This window comes from Rhincodon typus, chromosome 2 (genome assembly GCF_021869965.1).
Source record: "Rhincodon typus isolate 14 chromosome 2, sRhiTyp1.1, whole genome shotgun sequence".
Lineage (NCBI taxonomy): Eukaryota > Metazoa > Chordata > Chondrichthyes > Orectolobiformes > Rhincodontidae > Rhincodon > Rhincodon typus.
In genome coordinates this window covers 44,143,138-44,155,585 of record NC_063333.1, presented here as the reverse complement: position 1 = coordinate 44,155,585, position 12,448 = coordinate 44,143,138, and the positions used below count along the sequence as shown (strand labels likewise).

Genomic DNA, 12,448 nt, shown 5'->3' with positions numbered 1-12,448 from the left:
GCTGCTTGGCCTGCTGTGTTCATCCAGCTCTACACCTTGTTATCTCAGTTGCTGTACCAAGCTGTTATGCATCCAGATAGAAGGCTTTCCATGGTGCATATGTAAAGGTTGGTGACGGTCATAATGGACATGCTAAATTTCCTAGGCCTCCTGAGGAAGAGGCGTTGTTGTGCCTTTTTGACCATCGCATCTACATGGAAGGTCCAGGACAGATGGTTGGTTATTGTCACTCCTAGGAACTTGATGCTTTAGACCCTCTCCACCTCAACTCCATTGTTGTAGTTACGGGCATGTCTTCCTCCTTTCTTCCTGAAAGGAATGATCAGTCCTTTTGTTTTGCTGACGTTGAGAGAGATTGTTATCATTGCACCATGATACCAAGCACTTTATCTCCTTCCTGCATTCTGACTCATCATTGTTTGATATTTGGCCTATAACAGTGGTGCTGTCAGCAAACTTGCGGATGACGTTTGAACAAACTTTGGCTACACAGTTTTGCGGGTGCACAGTATGGGGCTGAGTACGCATCATTACAGGGCGCCAGTGTTGCAGATTATCATGGAGGAGGTGCTGTTGTCTATCTTCACTGATTGCTGTTAGTGGGTCAGGATGCTGAGGATCCAGTTGCAAAGGGTGGAGCTGAGACCTAGGTCTCGGAGTTTTGAGATTAGTCTGGTAGGGATTATGCTGTTGAATGTGGAGCTGTAGTTGTTGAGTAGGAGCCTAAAGTAGGTGTCCTTGTTATCCCGATGTTCCAAGGAAGAGTGTAGGGCTAGGTTAAATGGCATCTTGTTTTCACCGGTTTGCAAATTTCAGGGGATCGAGGCAGGTTGGGGGCTGGAGTTGATGTGGGCCATGACTAATCTCTCTAAGCACTTCATGATTATGGAGGTCACAGCCACCGCAGTAGTCAATCAGGGGTGTTGCATGTGTTTTCTGTGATGATGGTGGTCTTCTTGAAGCAGGTGGCGACTTCAGATGTAGCAAAGACAGCAACCAATTTTGGCTTCCAGCAACTTTCCCGAACATTGCTGAAGGGTGAAGCCACTGATTCATGAAATTGTCTATAGTTCTGCACCTTTTCTAACTCTTCCAGGAAGCTGCGGTGTGGAAGAGATGTGGGAGTGGTAAAGAAGACAATAGAAAGGTGGGGCTTCAAGGATAACTCATTCAGAATAGAGAGAATGCATGTCTGTCTGAAGGCCTTTAATTAACCTGGGAGCATAGCAAACAATGGAAGAGATGCAGCATATATTCATGTTACTACGAACGAGAGGATACAGTCATTGGTACCGGTGAAGGTGAGGGAAATAATTTCACTGCAGCAAGAACTGTGGAGATCTAAAAAAGTGTTTCAACATTGTTTACCTTGTGATAAACACTGTGTTTCTACTAGTTAACATCAGTCAGAAGAAGAATTAGACAATACAGGAGCTCACTAATAGCTGTACAAACTAATCTTTATGTAAATACTTCTTATTTTTCACTAAACAAGACAGACTCGAATGATTAGAGTGTCTAGGTTTTATCTGTTTCCAGAGATAATTATAAAATACTTGATAGAAACAAAGTTAAGTGAAATACTTTTCAACATCCACACCACAGCTGTGAAGAACCCATACAGTGTTTTTGCTCAAAGTGATTAATGAGCTGAGAATGAGTTTGTATAGCTGAATTTTAAACTTTCAGAATTTTAATTTGCTTTAATTTAAAAATAACCAGGAATAAAACTTTGGTCTTAAGGAATTTCTAACACTTTAAATATTATTTTAGTATAAAACATTGCTGCAAGTTGCTTAACTAAAAGTAATAAAATTATTAACCAAATATACAGAAAAATGAAACACAGAAAAGGATCAAGAATACTAATAAAGTTGAAATTCAATTCCGTCCTTTAAGATATTGTCGTGGGTCCCTGACTTGCAGTTGAAGTGTTGTCTGGAGTTACAGAGTCAAACATTGACTGCACCTGGAAGACCACCAACTCGGTAAAAGATGCTGTGGTCTTTCATTGCAAAAGTTCACCTCGACCAAGTTTTGCAGACTGGCACATTCCAAGGTCCACGACTATGTGCTGAGGGACGCACTAAAGCTTGGGGCAGCTGCTGCCACGATGCAGTCGGGAGAGGCCACCGTTTAAGTTCCTTTTGTCAACATATTACGAGGGTGTGTTAAGTTTTGAGATCCTCTATTAACCTTAATGAAAATGCCAATTGTTTCCTTTCTTGTTTAGAGAAAGCCTTTTTGTTGCAACTGGATTGAAGCTCTAATGAGGAATGTTTTGCAAAGTCTGTACTGAACTGCTTTGTACATGTATTTACTTATAGATAATTTATGAATCAAGTAATTTTTTGAAATAAATAAAACTGTCTCTGGAGTGAAAGGTTGAAGATGAAGAGTTGTGTTCAATAGCTGCAATGGATTCTGGAGTTGAATAGTCTGAATTTGCATCTGTAGGTAAACGCAGTAGGATAAGCATCTTTAGGGAGTGAATGAAGGACCTTTTTGCTTAGTTCTTTATTGCACTTTAACTACTGGATGCAGAGAGATGGCTCAACTTCCACACCCCAAAACTTTCTCGCCCCTGTGGCACTTTCCCATGCAATTACAGAAGGTGGCGCACTTGTCCATCAATTTCTCCTTCTTCACCATCCAAGACCACAGACAAAATTTCCAGCAGTAATTTACCTGCACTTCATTCAATCCAGTCTACTGTATTCATTGTTCACAATGCAATCTCCTCTACAGTGGGAAGACAAAATGCAGATTGGATGGCTGTTTTATCGAACACCTCTGCTCTATCAATAAAAATAACCGCAAGCTTCCAGTTACCTGACAGTTCAACACACCACCATGTCCCCATGCAAACATTTCTGCCTCAGGCCCACTGCAGTGCTCCAGCAATGTTTATTGCAAGCTGGACAAACAATATCTCATCTTCCACCTTAGTGCCTCAGAGCCCTCAGGACTCAACACTAAGTTGAAGAATTTCACAGCATGAGCACATCCCTCTGTTTGATTCCAACCCCCACAATCCCAAATCCTGTCCTATACGGGTTGCTATTAGCATAGGAAACCTATTTTCAACCACTCATACAGCCTGTTATCACCTATTCAGCTTGTTTTCTTCCCTGGCTTATTACCAACAATCCCCTTGTCTCTTTCCCTTTTCTTTTCCCTCTCTCTCTTTCCCTCCTGACAATATCTGCACTTGTCTCTCCCCCAGCCCAGTCATCAGCATGAATACCACCTCTTCCTTGCTGTTTTCAGTTCTGAAGAAGGGTCACTGGACTTACAAGGTTAATTCTGTTGTTCTCTCCACAGATGCTGCCAGACCTGCTGAGCAATTTCTGTTTATTCTGCATACTGTACAGTTATTGCAGCTGAAGGATGCGCTGTCTTTGTGAGTTCCAATGGGGTCTATGCACATAATAGCTGTCCCAAGATGCACTTAATTCTGTACAACACTGGAAATGGCTGCTCCGTAAATTTAAATGTATCATTGTTCCAAGAAAACAAAAAGTGAATTAAGTTGAGGTCCTTTAAAGAAGCTGCTTTTCTCTTATTCTCTCAGAAGCCAAGGGGTTTTCACACCTTTTGAAGACTCAGTTCTGTTTTCTGAAGCTCACTGAATTTCAAATGTCTTTTGTGATCCCTCTTGAGATAGTTACAGTATGGTTCCTCCATCTGGTTGATCACAGTTGAACCCTTAAGAAAAGTCAGATGACTATTTCCTTTAAGGTTCCTTGTGTAAACGTGTCAAAAAATTAGCTTCTTACAAAATCTATAGTATTATAACTACCTTGTTCATAACACCAGTGCATTTTGCAATTATTTGGAAAAACTAAATTTTAAATGCAGTTGTATCCAAGACAAGTTACTAGTTATACTAAGAAAATCATAATGAAACATACTTCATAATTCTCTAAACCGTGATATCCTTGGAGTTATAAACATAGGTAAACACCTTTCACTAAAAAATGTGCTGCCTCTGGAAAGAATATCAAATCTGTCTTGACCATTCAAAAATTCTTTATCTGAAAATAATAATGAAGACATTTAGATAAAATGTAATTCTATAGACATGTTCACTCAAATAATGAATTATGAAATCTCTAGCCAGATTTGACATGTGAATATCTGACTTAGGAACAGGATTAAGCCATTCAGCCCCTTGTGCACACTCTGTCATCTGCTAAGATCCTTGCTGATCTTATTGTGGTTTTCTGTGACTAGATAGCAACCTGTAACTAGTAGTGTGCCGCACGGATCAGTATTGGGGCATAATTATTTGCAAGACGTACTGATGACCTGGTCAAGGAAAATGAATGTTTAATCACCAAGTTTGCAGATGACACAAAAGTGGTGATGATGTCACAAAGAATCCACAGAAGGATATAGAAAGGTTAAGCGATTGGGCAAAAACTTGGTAGATTGCATCTAATGTGGAAATTACAAGGTTATGCACTCTGACAGGAAGAATAAAGAATTTAGTATTATTTAAATGGAGAAAGACTAAACAAAATGGAGAACAAAGAAATAGCCAACAAACTAAATAAGACTATAGACATAGGAGCAGAAATTAGGCCATTCGGCCCATCGAGTCTGCTCCGCTATTCAATCATGGCTGATAAGTTCCTCAACCCCATTCTCCCGCTTTCTCCCCGTAACCCTTGATCCCTTTGATAATCAAGAACCTATCTATCTCAGTCTTAAATGTACTCAATGACCTGGCCTCCACAGACTTCTGTGGCAGTGAATTCCATAGATTCACGACTCTCTGGCTGAAGAAGTTTCTCCTTATCTCCGTTCTAAATGATCTTCCTTGTACTCGAAGGCTGTGCCCTCGGGTTCTAGTCTCTCCTACCAATGGAAGCATCTTCCCAACATCCACTCCGTCCAGGCCATTCAGTATTCTGTAAGTTTCAATTAGATCCCCCCCTGTGTTCATAAAGGAGGGTACAAATAAAATACCAGAAATGTTGGGGAACACAGGGTTCAGTGAGAGGGAGGAACTGAAGGAATTCAGTATTAGTAGGAAAATGGTGTTGGGGAAATTAATGGGATTAAAGGCCAATAAATTCCCAAGGTCTGATAATCTACATCCCAGAGTACTTAAGGAAGTGACTCTAGAAATAGTGGATGCATTGGGTGGTCAACTTCTAAGATTCTATGGATTTTGGAACAATTGATACAGATTTTAGGGTAGTTAATGTAACCCCACTATTTCAAAAGGGAGGCAGAGACAAAACGTAGTGGAGAAAATGCTAGACTCCATTATGAAAGATTTATTGGCTAAGCCCTTGGAAAACAGTGGCAGGATTGGACAACATCAGCATGGATTTATGGAAATTGAATCATGCTTAATAAATCTACTGAAATACTTCGAGAATATAACAGAGTTAATGTGCTTTATTTGGACTTTCAGAAGGTTTTCATCAGAATTGCAATTAACAGATTAGTGCGTAATATTAAAGTGCACGGGATGCGAGTAGTGTCTGGAGATGGATAGGAAACTGGGTCGCAGGCAGAAAACAAACAGTAGGAATAAATGGGTCCTTTTCTGAATGGCAGGCAGTGACTAGTGAGGGACCCCAGGGATCAGTGCTTGGACCCCAGCAATTCACAATACACAGTCATGATTTAGATGAGGGAACTGAATGTAATGCCTCCAAATTTGCAGTTGATGTTAAGCTGAATGGGACGGTCATCTTTGACGAGAATGCAGATGCTTCAATTTGATTTGGACAAGCTGAGTGAATGAGCAATTGCATAGCAAATATGTGGGCAGATGCCAAATAATGTGGATAAATGTGAGGTTATCCACTTTGAGAGCAAAAACTGGAAGGCAGATTATCTGATGGCTATAAATTGAGAGACGGGGATGTGCAAAGAGACTTGGCTGTCCTCGGGCACCAGTCACTGAATGTAAACATGCAGCTGCAGCAGCCACACAAGAAGGTAAATGGTATTTCAGCCTCCATAGCAAGAGGATACAGGAACAAGGATGTCTTGTTTCAATTACACAGGGCCTTGGTGAGATCACATCTGGAATACTGTGTGCAATTTTGGTCTCTTTCTCTGAGGAAGGATGTTCTTGCTACAGAGAGAGTACAAAGGTTTACTACACTGACTCCTGAGATGGCACGACTGATGTAGGAGGAGAGGTTGAATCAGTTGGGATTATATTTGCTGGAGTTCAGAACAATGACAGGGTTATCTCATAGAAACCTATAAAATTTTAACAGCAATTAGTCAGGGTAGATGCAGGAAGGATCTTCCCAATGGCAAGGAAGTCCAGAACCAGGGCTCATAATCTAAGGGTACAGGGTAAACCACTTAGGACTGTGAAAAGGAAAAATTTCTTCATCTACAAGTGGTGAGCCTGTGGACTCTGGTATCGTAGAAAGCAGTCGAGGCCAAAACACTGTACTAATTAAAGAAGGAGCTGGATGAAGCACTCGAGGCTAAGGAGATCAAAGGATATGGGGGAGAAGCAGGAACGGATTATTAAGTTAGATGATCAGCCATGACCATAATGAATGGCAGAGAAGGCTCAATGGGCCGAATGGCCTAATCTTGCTCCTACTCTCTATGTTTCTACAACACAAATGAATCTGCAGTCCACGGCAATAAACCTCAAAAAGCTAACATGCAAGTTCAGAAGGTAATAGGAAAGGTAAAAGGGAATAGAATATAAAAATAGGGAATCTTGCTAAAACTATACAAGGCAATAGTCAGACCACAGCTGGAATACTCTGAACAGTTTTCGGCCTTCTCTCTAAGGAGAGATACCCTGTCATTGGAGGCAGTCCAGACAAGCCTCACTAAGTTGATGCAGGATGTAGAGGGGCTGTTTTCTGAGGACTGATTGAGTAGATAGGGCTTGTATTCACTGGACTTTAGAAGGACAAGAGTAGACCTTACTGAAACATCGAAGATTTTTGGGGAGTTGACAGAGTAGATGCAGGGAGGTTGTTTCACCTTGTGGGAGTGTCTAGGACAAGAAGCCATAATCTCAGAGTAGAGATGGGAATGAGGAGGAATTTCTTCTCTCAGAAAGTAGTGAATCCATGGAATTCTTTACTGTAGCTGGCTGTACAGGTTTGGTCATTAGGTATATTCAGGGCTGAAACAGACAGTTTTTAAACCAGGAAGGCAATTAAAGGTTATGGGAAAAAGGCAAGAAAGTAGAGTTGAAGATGATCAGATCAGCCATGATTTCGTTGAATGGCAGAGTAGACTCCATGGGCTATATGGCCTGCTTTTGTTCCTATATCTTATGGTTTTATGGGTTACATTTTTGTTGTCCTCTAAAACCTTTGAGTCCAGTCAAGAATCTATCCAACTCAGCCTTAAAAATATTAATTGATCCTACCTCCACTGCTCTCTAGGGAACAGAATTCCACAGATCAACAAGCCTCTAAGATAAAAGTCTCCATTTTAAATTCAGATCACTTATTTTTATATTGCAACCCCTTTTTCTAGTCTTTCTCACAAGGTAAAGCATCCTCTCAGCATCCATTCTGTAAATGCTTCTCAGGGCTATATATGTTTCAATAAGAGTATCTTTCCTTCTTCTAAACACTAATGGATATAAGTGTTTGCTCAACACTTCCTTATTAAATAATCCCTTTATCCCAGGAATCCGTGAATTGAATCTATGTTAGTATATACTTTCTCATTCTGAATCCTGAATATTAAAAAAGAAATCCCAGCAGCTTTCCTCATTGTAATTTAATTGATTTAGTGCACGCTATTTTTGTTGGCAATTTAATACAATTCAGTTAAGGAGTTCTGATTTATCACTTCCTTGCAAATAAGAAATTTGTACCAACCGGTTGCATATAATTTTCTTACGTCAAGTAGTTATTTCTGATACGTATCTTTGCATCTGTAGTGAAGATTTTGTAGGCACCAATTTGATGACAAGCTGATCTTATGTAGCATTATTCATGGCAACTCAAATGATATGCAGTTTAATTCAAACTCAGATGTCATGACATGTAAGTGCTAACATCCCAGGAACATTTGTTTACAATAATTACATCAAATTCCACAATTAAATGGTGTGCAATTTTTACAAGTGCTTTTAAGCTTTACTTTTTTTTTGTCAGAACTGATCATGCATACTTATTTACCACACCGTTATTTGCAATACGAAGCATTTTTGGACATTGTGAAAGATCCCCAGGTGAGTCATTATTTAGTGGAACAAAATAAATAAATGTAAAATGGATGAGACTAGAAGCTTGAAAATTTTCAGGTATTAAAGTGGATCCTAAAAGAGCAGAGGGTTGTGAGCAGGCAGAGAGGTTTAGGGAGGGATTTCCAGAATTTGGGACACAAACACATTAACCAACATTGGGGAAAGGTAAAGCAGAAACTACGAGTTTAGAATCTGAAAAACTGAATGCACTGCTGAGTAATGGGGCACGTTGTGAGGTTGGAAACTGCTAAAATGGGGAGGGTCAAGCTGTGGATATGATCTGTAGGTGATCAAGCCAATGTGAATGTTCCATATTCGGTTGGATCATGGTTAACTTATATCTTAACTCCTTGATTCTATATCCCTTAACTAAAATCTAGCAATCTCAGTTTTGAAATTTTCAGTTTTCCTGGCCTGAATCCAATACAATTCAATCCCCAACAAATGCACAATTTGAAACAAATGCGTAGTTACACAAAAAAGAAATTATTAACCCACAATATGTGTGATGGATTTACTAAGTCTAGGATTCAGTTGTAGAGAAGAGAGAGATTGTTTATACCAGATTTAAGTTCCAGAGGGACAACATAAATGGGATTGTGGCTTGTGGTTAGAAAAACTAGTGGCACCAGTTAATAGAAAAGTCTTCACTGGGTTTTCATATGGAATATAAACTCCATATAGAACAAGATACAATGGAAAATGCAAACTTTATCTGTTATAATCTTATATCAAAGGTCCGTTGACACAAATTTAGAAGTCCGTAATTGTACATACCGTCAGTTTAATTCCAGAGATTCAAAATGCATGCAAATATTGGAGATAGAGGAAAGGTGACATTAAGCCACCTAAACAGACATTGGAGCAGCTGGCCAAAACAATTGTAGGTTTTAAATGGACACCTTACAAGAAGGAGAAGTGTTGGGATCTAGCAAGTGAATTTAGAGATTAGATTTGTGACAACTGAAGGTACAACCGTCAATACAGGGTGATTAAAACTGGGGATAACCGACAGGTCATAATTGGATATCTTTAAAGGTCAGTAGGACTAGAGGTGATGACACAGATGGAAGGCACAAGGTTATGGCGGGACTGGAAAACAAGGATGGAAATTGAAATCGAAGTCTGAACGTTTCATCTTGTTTTGTTTGTCACGGGCAGAAGACCTGCTGTTTTGGTAAACGTGATTTCGGGGCAGTCTGGCCTCGATTATGTCCGCCAAAGATGACCATACAGCTGACCCTTCAATCTAAATGATAAAGAACTCTACATAAGTAGAATTTCGATTTTACCGATACAAAGTACATATGCGGTCCCTGCTGGAGCACCAAATAGCTGAAGAATAGATTGTAAAGAGTCATGGTTTTAAAACCGTTATTGCCAGCTCAGTAACACTGCACATATTTGAAGTACCAATAATATACAACTTACCAGGTCAGAACTCTATGAAGCTTCTTGCTTCTTATCCAGCTAAGAACCCATATTTGTAGTGCTATTGCATTAGATCGTTGACAGCAACTGAGCAGGAAGAATCACTGCTGCCTTCGTCTCCCGATGTTATCAAGTGAGGGTTCTTACTCACCAACAGCACTCCTGCAACACAAGTGCCTGATTCAAGTGGAGGATTAAGAGTTTATTTCAAAAACGAAATCGGTGCGAATCTGCTATTACCAGCGGTGTCACTTACTGCAAGGAAACTTCAATTCAAATGGACTGTAGTACTTAATTGACACTTTCAGCAGTGATTTAAAAAAATTCTAATATAAACAGCGCTGGAGCCTCCTGTTACCTAATCTGCGGTTATTCTAGTGAACAGGGCTAACAGTTTGTCTGAACTGGCTTCCAAGATTTTAGTGCTGGCTCACAGCTTTCAGTCTGATCTTGATCTTGCTTCAATCCCGGTCGGCATCGTTGCTCCCGTAGCCGACAGGCACATCTTCACGTGTCTTTTGCCGGCGACATTTCCTCAGCCTTTCTTTTAACGGGGAATAGCTATGAATCTGCTTTAACCGTTAAATCACCCTGTAAACCTGCTCAGTGATCTCGAGCTCGGGGCCGACTTTAACGGCTGTGAGAACCTCCCCCGCCCCCACCCACCTCAGCTCGTTCCAAACCCGGGGCCGGCTCCATTCCAACCCTCACTCGGGGGTGGGGAACCAGCTTCACATTGCAAAAGTTTAAAAAAAAAACAGCTACTATTAGCAAGCAGACTGCGACTCGTTGCAAACGTTGTCAAGTATTCTACTTTCATTAGGCCCCAGTTTGAAATAAAACGTACGATCCGTTCAATAAAACCTGCAATGAGACCATTTCTCCCCGGTGAATGGAATCGGCGGACAGCTTCCCCGCTGTGTTCCAGCAATGAGACGCCTCCGTGTGTCGCGCGATCCCCCTCGAGCTCTGGCAGCGCTCGTGGAGCCCTTTTACATTTCTGCAGAAACATTTGCTCCTGCTGCCTGCGATCTGTTCAGCATTGTCTGTTTGGGTTTTCACCAAGCAGCAAACGATGTTGCTGTATATATTCGCACTACCGTGATCGAAACTTGCATCGATCGAGCGACCTCCCTCCTTCCTGCACAAAGACAGAGAGGGTGAAAAGGCCGGAGCTGTTACGAGTCCTGCTTTTATTGTTGAGGTTGAACGATGTTTTGGCAAAGTCAGTTATGTGAGGAAGCAAATAATACCCCATACTCCTCGGCCACGGTGTAGATAAGGAAAACGATAGTCTTTGATATTATTACCTTTGTATTCGCCTGTTTAGAACTGACCCCTTTCTATTCATACATTCTAGAGGCTGTGATTTGGTAGTTGCAATTGAAAGACAACGAAGCATTTTTTAAAAAATGATTTTCCAATCTAATTGCAACCCTGAACTGAACTGGGACAGTTTCGACAGGCGAAGTTTCGAAATTGGAGATGTACTTCCAATCGAGGAGCGGAACGGAGCCGAGGGACCGAATGGCCTACTCCTGTATTCTTAATAATTGTTTAAAATGCTCAAATCTTACACTGCATTTCATCGTAAACTAAATTTAAGTAATTGTAAGAAAAACTAAAAGTATGGGAACTAATAGATCAATTAACATCTTTTTTAAAAGGTGGTTCTTTTTTCACGAACACTCGTGGTTCGTTTTCAGGGGTCGGCTTGCAAGTCATCCCACAGTATTAGCCCCACGAAACCCAGCCCCTTATCCCAGGCACAGACTCTGCCACAGGGAGCGATGGGTATAAATACCAGGATATGGCTCGCAAATGTCAATCCGTCATTTCTGATTTAAAACATTTGGCAGCATGGGAAACAGCTGAAGGTGGATGGTATCTGAAATGAGTAGATCCGTTGCCAGGGTTGTCAAAGGAAAAGTTTGTAAAAGACAAGCCTTTTTACAGGAAAAAAGACACAAAATACCGTGGGTGTGGGACATCTGAAATATTGGAAATGCTCAAGAGGTCAGGCAGCATTTGTGGATAGAGTAACAGAGTCAACAGCTGAATTTTGATGTCAGTGGAGAAGCAATGACCTTCATCTTGACCTCAAGCACAGGTTGGATGGGTCAAAGGGCCTCTTCTGTACTGTATGATTCCATGAAAGAATGACCTCATTATTTTTATGACTTGGATTTTCTCTTTCCTCTCTTATTTTGAATCTGGCACCTTGGGAAGGGGGATTTGAAACCTTCAGCTGTTGTCAGGTGGTGGCATTGTGATAATATCACTGCACTAGTAATGTACAATCCCAGGCTAATGTTCTGGAGATATGGGTTGAATCCAAATATGGCAGATGTAATAACAGTAAGAACAAATTACTGCAGATGTTGGAATCTGTACAGAAAACTGAAATGCTGGAGATCACAGCAAGTCAGACAGCATCCATATAGAGAGAGCAAGCTAACGTTTCTTCATCAGAGTCATCTGTAATCAAAACAGTTGTTGTAATGGAAACATGAAAAATTGTCTGGTTTCCTGATATTTATAAGGGGAGGAAAGCAGCAGTTCATGCTGAATTTGGCCTACACATAACTCTTGACCCACTGTAATATGGTTGACTCTTAACTGCCCTTGGTAATATTGAATCAGAGATAGTAGGAATTGCAGATGCTGGAGAATCCGAGACAACAAGGTGCAGGGCTGGATGAACACAGCAGGCCAAGCAGCATTATAGGAGCAGAGAGGCTGACGTTTCGGGCCTAGACCCTTCATCAGAAAAGCTTTTCTGATGAAGGGTCTAGGCCCGAAATGTCA

At 40.8% G+C, this 12,448-nt stretch overlaps 1 long non-coding RNA gene across 1 annotated transcript; it reads right to left on the bottom strand.

Annotated features, from left to right (window-relative positions):
- Positions 1 to 1,509: 1,509 nt before the first annotated feature.
- Positions 1,510 to 10,477, bottom strand: LOC125485197. Its single transcript, XR_007263938.1, has 2 exons — positions 9,641 to 10,477; positions 1,510 to 3,708 (listed from the first exon to the last, which is right to left on the bottom strand). It is a non-coding gene; the product is annotated as an uncharacterized LOC125485197 (long non-coding RNA).
- Positions 10,478 to 12,448: the final 1,971 nt, after the last annotated feature.